Below are 9,235 nucleotides of genomic sequence, written 5' to 3'. Positions count from 1 at the left end.
AAGAGACACATAGACCCGGAGGGGAAAATGCCATGTGACAACAGAGGCAGAAATAAGGAATGCCTGGGGCTACCAGAAGCTGGAAGAGATAAGGAAGACTCTTGCCCTAGAGCGTTTGGAAAGAGTATAAACCTGCCAACACCATGAATTCAGATTTCTAGCCTCCAGAATCATGAGAAAAATGGTGGGGGAGCGATATCACATGACCTTCTCTAACTTCACAAGAGGGGAGCAGGACCAAGATCAACATCACCAACCCAAGGCTGATTGCTATGAGGTGGAGGTCAGACATGTTGCCACCCTCCAAACTTTTTACCAATTGTGATACCAATCATCCCTTCCATGGCACTCTCTACTTCTCCTCTGGGTTTGATAATTTATTGCAATGGCCACACAGAACTCACAGACAAGACTCACAATTATGGGGTTTGTTAGGGAAGTAACAGGTTATAATTCAGGATCAGAAACAACTCAGGATACAGTTCTTCAATCAGAACAGCCTTTTCTCACCTGTGCCATAGGCATGTTTCTCTCTGGCCTCCACCTCTCAGCCCTGCAGCCCTTTGTCCTCTGTCCTACTTGGGCAAGTGTTACAAAGATCTTTTATCTCTCCCATAGGTGGCCAGAGAGGCACTCTCTCCTGCCTGGAGGCACTCAGCTTGCTTGTCCTTCCAAGCCCAGCACTCTGTTTCATGCTGGCCACTCTGCCTCTGCTGCCACCATTTTTCTGCCACTGCTTCTCACTGTCTCTGGTGTCACAGATGTCTGTCTCCTGGATCAAGGAGGTTCAACGTAGGGATCTTCAGTCCAAAGGACATGCTCCACTCTTGGCTCTTTTTTGATGATAGAGAGATCCCCCCTTTATACCTCTGAGATGGCTTATTTTAAGCCTAGTGGATGGCAAAACTGCCCAATCTCCACCTTAGGGTTCCATATACCTTATTCGCATAGTCCCACCCCCACAAGGGTGCTGTGCACCTTATTTACATTATTAGCAAGCTATCCAATCCTCTTGGTGGGCCTTAAGCACCTCACTTTGCATAGTCCTACCCAGTCATCTGGTAGGATTCACAAATGACTAGAAGGACCATACCAAGCAACCCACTGCACCGTAGGCATCCTCTCCATGGTGATTTGTTACAGCAGCCCTAGGAAACAAATATAGCTCTCAATGATCCCTGCCTCTTGGCATTCATTCTCTCCCTTTTAGCGTGGGTTGGGCCTAGTTACATGGTTCTGACAAACAAAATATGGCAAAAATGATAGGATGTTAATTCTAACATTAGGTTATAAAAGACTGTGATTTCTGCCTTACTCGCAGACTCTCTCTTGCTAACGTTGATGAAGCAAGCTTCCATGTTGGAGAAGTCCATGTGGCAAGGGCTGGGGGTGGCAGCCAGCCAGTAGCCAATAAGAAAGTGAAGGCCTTTATACTTTATATACTGGATCAGAATCTACATTTTAACCAGATCCCCAGGTGATTCTTACACCTGGGGATCTTGTTAAAATGTAGATTCTCACCTTGATATCTTGAGTGGAAATGCAAATTCTCATCAGGGATTCAAGTTGGAATGAAAGAGTTCGAAGACCTAGTACTAATGAATTAAATCAGACTCTTGAAGGGTGGGACCCAAGCTTTAGTATTTTTGAAATCTCCTCCTGGTGATTTCAATTTATAGGCCAAGTCCAGTGCCACTGACTGGACTTCTCTCAAACTTAAAGTGCACAGGAGTCATCTATGTGTTTTGTCAAAAAGTAGATCTGGGGTGGGGCCAAGATTTTGCATTTCTAACAAGCTTCTAGGTTATGCTGTAGTTGATGGTCGCTAAACCACTCACGGAAGTCCACTAGAGGCTCTAGACAAAATACAAAATAGGCCTGAACTAGGAGTATTGCTCTGAAATGATATGGAGCAGGATGAGGATAGCATTTAAAGGACTAACCCTAGGCCTTAACAATCACTTAAGGAGCTCTAGTGGAGCAGTTCCTAAGGCATTTAACTGCTAACCAGAAGGTGAGAGGTTCAAACCCACCAGCCTGTCTGTGGAAGGAAGATGGGACAATCTACTTCCTTAAAGGTGTACTGCCTTGGAAACTCAATGAGCATCGCTATAAGCCAGAACGTGATGGCAGTGGGTTTTGTTTAGTAATCACTTGGGCATGGAGGGCCAGAGGGAGGCAACAATGACAGCCGTTTTGAGGTTTTAAGTCTAGACAACAGGAAGGAAGATGTCACTTTCAGCTAAAAGAGAAATGAAAGACGAGAAGTCTTTTGGGTAGGAAAAACAACAAATGATACAAGTAACCTGTTAGGGAAGACCAAGACATGATTTTGAGGGCCCAGTGCAAAATGAAAACATGGGAATTTATTTTTAAAAAATAGCTAGAAATATCAAAACGGACACAGCAGAGCATTAAAACAAGTGTGAGGCCCTCTGAGCTCAGGGCTCTGTGCCACTCAAAGACCTCATGGTCAAAAAGTCAACCCTGGGGAGAATCAAAATCAAGATTTACACCAAGAACCTGGCTTTAGCGCTCTGGTCACCTCTCTTCCAGCCCCTCTACCCTGCAGGATACCATGCTCTGGCTGGGACCCCCTCACATATTATTCTATAACAGCTCTTATGCTATTCGCTCCTGTGTCTCCTTGATGAGACTAGAAGTTGCTGGAGGGCGGAGGGAATGACTCTAATACTTCCTCCTACCAGGTCTTGTTGAGGACTGGGACAGCTTACAGAGGCCCAGGGCCTATACCTGGCTCACCTGTCCTGCAGCTACCTCCATTGCTAATGCTCATCAAGACCAGAGCCATGCACCAGGCAGTTTTTCCTCACTCTAGCCCATCCCTGGATCTGAGGGCCTTGCCCCAGTTGGCCATTTAAAAAGAAGGTATCAACGAGTTCATAGCCTATAATTCTAGGAACATTCCTAAACAGTTATTTTTAGTAGAGTGCTTAAAGATTCAAATCAGAAAATAGCCGTCCCAAATCTGAGATTTGGCACCTGTTCCACAGTGATTGTCTGGCATTTATTGGACCTTGTTTTTGAGTTGCTTACAATGCTGGCCCAGACACCTTCAAGATCACTCAGTAGAGACCCCAGATTTCCTTAAAAGGGGCTCAAGAGTCTCTTTCTGGGCCATGAGTAGGAACAAAAGTTCACTATCAATTTATTGGAAAAATAGACAGTCAAACTGATTTTCCCATGAGTGATTATGTCTCACACCCAAGAAAACCGAAATGTCAAGAGGAGGAAAATAATACAGTATAACACTATCTACAAAATTCCATTGAGTTTTACCTGCTGTAAGTCTGCACAATACAGTCCTGAAATTGTTGGTAAATGGTGGGATGTTTGGCATCTTGCTCTGTGACTTTATACCTAAGGAAGAAGATAACAAGTATGTATTGTGAAAGTAGCACGTGTTGAGCACTTTGCTAGACATGCCACATGTTATTTAATAGGCTAGAAAAGCAGAATAACAGAATGACAGTCTCACTAGCCAGACAACCATTAGTTGCTAAGCTTTGCCACTTAGCAACTGTGCCCCAGTTTTCTTGTCTACAAAATGCAAGGATGATATAACAGTAGTACCCTCATGGAGCTGATTAAATTATTAAAGAATTATATGTGTTATCACTAAAGACAGCACTGACTTTTCAGTAAGTAATCTATCATACCTTCATAATAATCCTGTGAGATAGTATGATAATTTTCAGTTTACAGATAAAGTAACTGAGTTCAGATACACAAAGCAATTTGCTCAAGGTCACAAAGCTAAGTGCCATAGTTGGTATTTGGACTCAGGAATGCTCTAAGTACATTATCAAAGTAAATTAAATCTAAGTAAGTACATTATCTAAGTACATACTCTAAGTAAAAATAAGCACAGCCCAATTTTGAAATTCCTGGGATTATTTCATGCACGAAAGCCTGTCATGTGTCACACAATGTTGATAAAGTAGAAAACAAAAGGATAAGGTCCTACTTGTTCTAACTGGGGAGCACAGAGGAGACAAAAAATAAACAAATAGACAAACAAGATAATTTCATATAATTTTTATGCAGTGAAAATAATAACATAGACTGGTGTAAATAGGCGAACACTGGAAATAACCTAAATGTTTATAAATAGGTGAATGGATGTACAAACTGTAATATATCCATACAATGGAATAACAAAGACTGAAATACTAATACATACATCATTGGTGAATCTCAAAGTCATTATGCTGAGTGAAGAAAGCCAGACACAAAAGACAATACACTGTGTGATTCTATTTATATAAAATTCCAGAAAATGAAAATGAATCTATGACAAAAGACAATTCAATGATTGCCTAAGTCTGAGAGCAGAGAGAGAAAGGGTCTGTTCAAAGAAGCACAGAGGAATCTTTCATTGTGATGGAAAGGTTCTATATTTGATGTGGTGATAGTTCAATGTGTAGATCCATGTAATAAAACTAATCAGAGGTTAAAAAAAAAAGTCCCTAGGCGCTGCAAACAGTTTGCACTTGACTGCTAACATAAAGGTCAGTGGTTCAAACCCACCCAGTGGTACTGCTGAGGACACATCCTCATCATCTGCTTCTGTTAAGATTACAGAAGCCAAGAAAACCCTATGGAACAGTTCTACTCTGTAACACATGAGTTTGTTATGAGTTGAAATTAACTCAGTGGCATCTAACAACAATCAGAATGTACACTTTAAATGGATGGAGCTTCCAAAACAAAATAAACCAAACCAGTTGCTGTCAAGCTGATTCTGACTTGTGGTAACCCCATGTGTGCCAGAGTAGGGTTTTTCATGGTTTTCAAGACTATAACCTTTCAGAAGTAGATCACCAGACCTTCCTTCTAAGGTGCCTGATTGAAACCACCAACCCTTCAATTAGCAATTGAGTGCTAAACCCTTCAATTAGTAGTTGAGTGCTTAACCATTTGCACCTCCCAGAGACTCCAAGCTGGAGCTTACTGCGTGTAAATTAAACCTCAATAAGGTTGACTGTAAAATGACTGAGGGTGAGTGACACAGAGCTACTTCATCTTGGATGGTCAGAGACAGCCTCTCCCAAGGAATAAGATTTGTGATGAGTACTGAATGATGTTAAAATTATAAGAAACCAAAGGTATCTAATCCAAAAGCATCCAAATATTTCAATCAGTGGCAAACCAAGACAGGGTGCATCTGGTCCCTGATGCAGGAATAAAGGTCCATTTAGATTGTGGAGAATTTAAAACAAAAATAAGATCAGATATGAAAATTTTTGTTGTCACCATGCACTCATAATTCAAATAATGTTAGCAATAAAAGTCATCTCTACCATTCTAAATAATATCATTGATAAAATACTCCTTGCTTGGGCCGACAGCTCCTACACCAAGTTATTTTCAGTAATAGGTCACAAGATCAGAAACTCCTATGTGACCTGTGGACCATTTTACATTTTATTGAGAACATTGGTAAGTAAGTTGTGATTTTTCAAAAATGCAACCTAAGCTTTCACTGCACCTACTTTTCTTTGGCAGCACACTTTCCTGCTGCCCCCGCTTCATGACTTTTTTTGTTAATTTTTATGGGAAATAGGTTGACCAGCTCAATTCCCATCTTGCACACCAGTCCACCCAGGTACTTAAGGGTAATGGCAGGTCCTTTATTGCCAACTGGCTTACAAATCCCATCAAACCTGTTGCCATCAAGTCAATTCCAACTCATAGCAACCCTACAGGACAGAGTAGAACTTCCCCATAGGATTTCCAAGGCTGATATCTTTATGGAATCAGACTGCCATATTTTTCTTTCATGGAGTGGCTGGTGAGTTTTAACCATCGACTTTCAGTTAGCAGCCAAGAGCTTAACAACTATACCACCAGAGCTCCTAACAGGCTCACAAGTGCCAACTAATTCAGGAAAACTAGTTTGTCTGTTTATTTTTAAATTTTATGTTTGTTTTGTTATGCTTGACTGAAAATCTCCAGCTGACCACATTCTGATACCAAGCACAGCATCTGTACCAGACCAAGAACCAAATGCCAACTCCTCATCTTTACCAATGAAGAAACTGAGACCCAGAAATATTAAATCATTTTCATAAATGAATAGCTAAGACCAGAATTCAGGTTAGACATTTATACTCCACTACACTGCCTCCACTATGTACTTACTCAGCACTTTCTGTATGACCAGCATTGTGCAAGTAGAGAGACTATAGAAGATCTGGAAGAAATGATCTCTGCCCTTGAGAAGTAGGCAGTCTTAGAACCCAAAACTGAAAACCATGTCAACACTTCAAACCAAAAAAATTCACAAAAAATCAGAACCAAGTCGATTCTGACTTATAGCAACCCCTACTGAGTTTCCAAGGCTATAAATCTTTATGGAAGTAGACTGCCTCATCTTTCTTCTGCAGAGTGGCTGGTGGTTTGAACCACTGATCTTTTGATTAGCTGTCAAATGCCTCAACCACTATACCAACTGAGCTCCTTAGGTAAATTTATTCCATAGTTACTGAGTACCTATCATGCAAGACACTAAACTAGGCACTATGACAGTAACTGATGTGGATCAAGGATTGTCCATCCAACTAGCCTACCATTCTGCACTTCACATTTGTGTCCACAACAGTACTATTAAGTCAAAACCAAAACCAAACCCACTGCAATCGAGTTGATCCCAACTCCCAATTTATAGGACAGAGTAGAAAGGACAGAGTAGAAATGGCCTATAGGATTTCCAAGGCTGTAAATCTTTACAGAAACAGACTGTCTCATCTTTTTCCTGTGGAGCGACTTGTAGGATCAAACCACTGGCCTTTGGTTAGCAGTTGAATGCTTTAACCGTTCTGCCACAAGAGCTCCTTCACTATTAAGACAATATTAATTTTGAATATGCCATTCCATTGTTCCTGCTTCTTTTCTCTCTAGAAACCACACTTGTTACAATGGGATGTGAGTTGTTATGGTTACAGAGGTGGCTGAATTGAGCTGAATGGTACGATAAAATTACCATAAATACAATACAATAAATACAATAATAAATAATACAATACAATACAATACATACAATAATGCTACCATAAAACCAAAACCAAACTCATTGCCTTCGAGTTGGATCCGACTCATAGCGACCCCTCTTTGGGTTTCTGAGATTGTATCATTATAGAAGTAGATTGCCCAATCTTCCTTCCGAGGAGTGGGTGGTGGGTTTGAACCACAAGCCTTCTGGTTAGCAGTCAAATGCCTTAGGCACTACACCACCAGAGCTTCAACAATATGGAGAGCTGATAAAAATTTTTGTTAATGTTTACTCCTTTGAGCTAGCTTATTTGTAATATCAGAATTATTTCACCAATGATGAAACTGACACCAAAAAAATGTTAAATCCTAACCAGGGCAATAAAGCAAGAAAGGGTAATCAAAGGCATCGGAATTGGTAAGGAAGAAGTAAAACTATCCCTATTTGCTGATTACATGATCCTATACATAGAAAATCCAAGAGACTCAGCATGAAAACTGGAACCAGTTGAGAGATTTAGCATAGTGACAGGATATACATGCAAAAACCAGTTGAATTCCTCTACATCAGCAAAGAGATTGCTGATAAGGAAATAAGGTAATCAATACCATTTACAATAGCTATCAAAAAAACAAAATACGGGGGAGTAAATCTCACTAGGGACACAAAAGACTTGTACAAAGAAAACTACAAAACACTACTTCAAGAAACCATAAGAGATCTACATAAATGGAAGAACACACCATGCTTGTGGACAGGAAGATCAAACATTGTGAAAATGTCAATACTATGCAAAGCAATCTATACAGTCAATGCAATCCCAATCCAGATCCCATTAACATTCTTTAAGATATGGAAAAAAACAATCACTAATTTTATATGGAAAGGAAAGAGACCTCGGATAAGCAAAGCACTATTGAAGAAGAACAAAGTAGGAGGCCTCACACTCACACTAGTCAAAACAGCCTGATATTGGTACAGCAACAGATACATAGACCAGTGGAACAGCATTGAGAACCCAGAAATAGATCCATCAACCTATGGTCAGCTGACCTATGGTCAGATTTTTGACTAAGGGCTGAAATCCATTAAATGGGGAAGACATGGTCTCTTTAACAAATGGTGCTGGCAAAATTGGACATTAATTTTCAGAAAAATGAAACGAGATCCATACCTCCCACAATACACAAAAACTAGCCACAGATGGATCAAAGGCTTAAATGTGAAACCTAAAACTATAAAGTTCCTCCTTCCTTACATCTCAATTAGGCTAATGCCAAGCCTACCATCCTGTAGGCACTTAATTAATATCTGTTGAATGAATGAGATGGCAATCAAGTCTTAATTGACTCAAAGAGCTATGGTGGCATAGTGGTTAAAGCATTCATCTGCTAACCAGAAGGTCAGCAGCTCAAACCCACCAGCTGCTCCACATGAGAATGATGAGGCAGTCTGCTTCTGCAAAGATTTACAGCCTTGGGGAGTGCCGGCAAGATGGCGGAACAGGCAGACAAGCTACACACACCCTTGCAACAAAGCAATGAGAAATGAATTAAAACCAATACAGAAGACAATCCTGGAAGCCTGAGATTTGAAGGTAAGAATAAAGAAGTGGATTAAACACCAACTAGTAAAAGAACCTGAATGAAAACAGTGAGTAAGGAGACAAATGGAGCTGCCAGCTACCCTGAGAGCACCAAAACCCAAACCCAAACTCACTGCTGGTAGCAACCTAAGAATTAGCTCTGCTCACTAAAGAATGCATGAACAAGGACTGTGTTGGTGCCTGACAACCAGAAAGGAAAACAGTGAAGAAGCTGGCAAAGAGACTTGTGGACTGCAGCGGCTGTTCTGAGGGCACAGCCATTTTAAAATATTCACAAGCAGCATGTGAGACCATTTGGAATATATGCAAGTGGCATTCTTCCTAGACCGTGATATAGGAGTGGGCTCCACTTGTTTTGGACAGGACAGGAAGCTGTACTGGAGGCTGATGACTGGGAAGGTACAATAATCCCCTTGTAAATCTTATACTCCACATGCTCTTGGTGAACAGAGGTATGGCCATTCTCCACCTCCACCCACCCTCTTGACCAGCAGAAATTCCATGCTGGTCTGTGCCCTGACAGGGTAGGAATGCCATCCCCACCTCTACCCCCCAGTTTTTTGTTTGTTTTTATTCTTTTTATCTTCCTCTTTTTTTTTTTTTTTTCCTGTTTC

This window comes from Orycteropus afer, unplaced genomic scaffold (genome assembly GCF_000298275.1).
Source record: "Orycteropus afer afer isolate SDZICR_OR568_19922 unplaced genomic scaffold, OryAfe1.0 scaffold00047, whole genome shotgun sequence".
Lineage (NCBI taxonomy): Eukaryota > Metazoa > Chordata > Mammalia > Tubulidentata > Orycteropodidae > Orycteropus > Orycteropus afer.
Note: the sequence above shows the minus strand (reverse complement) of the source record.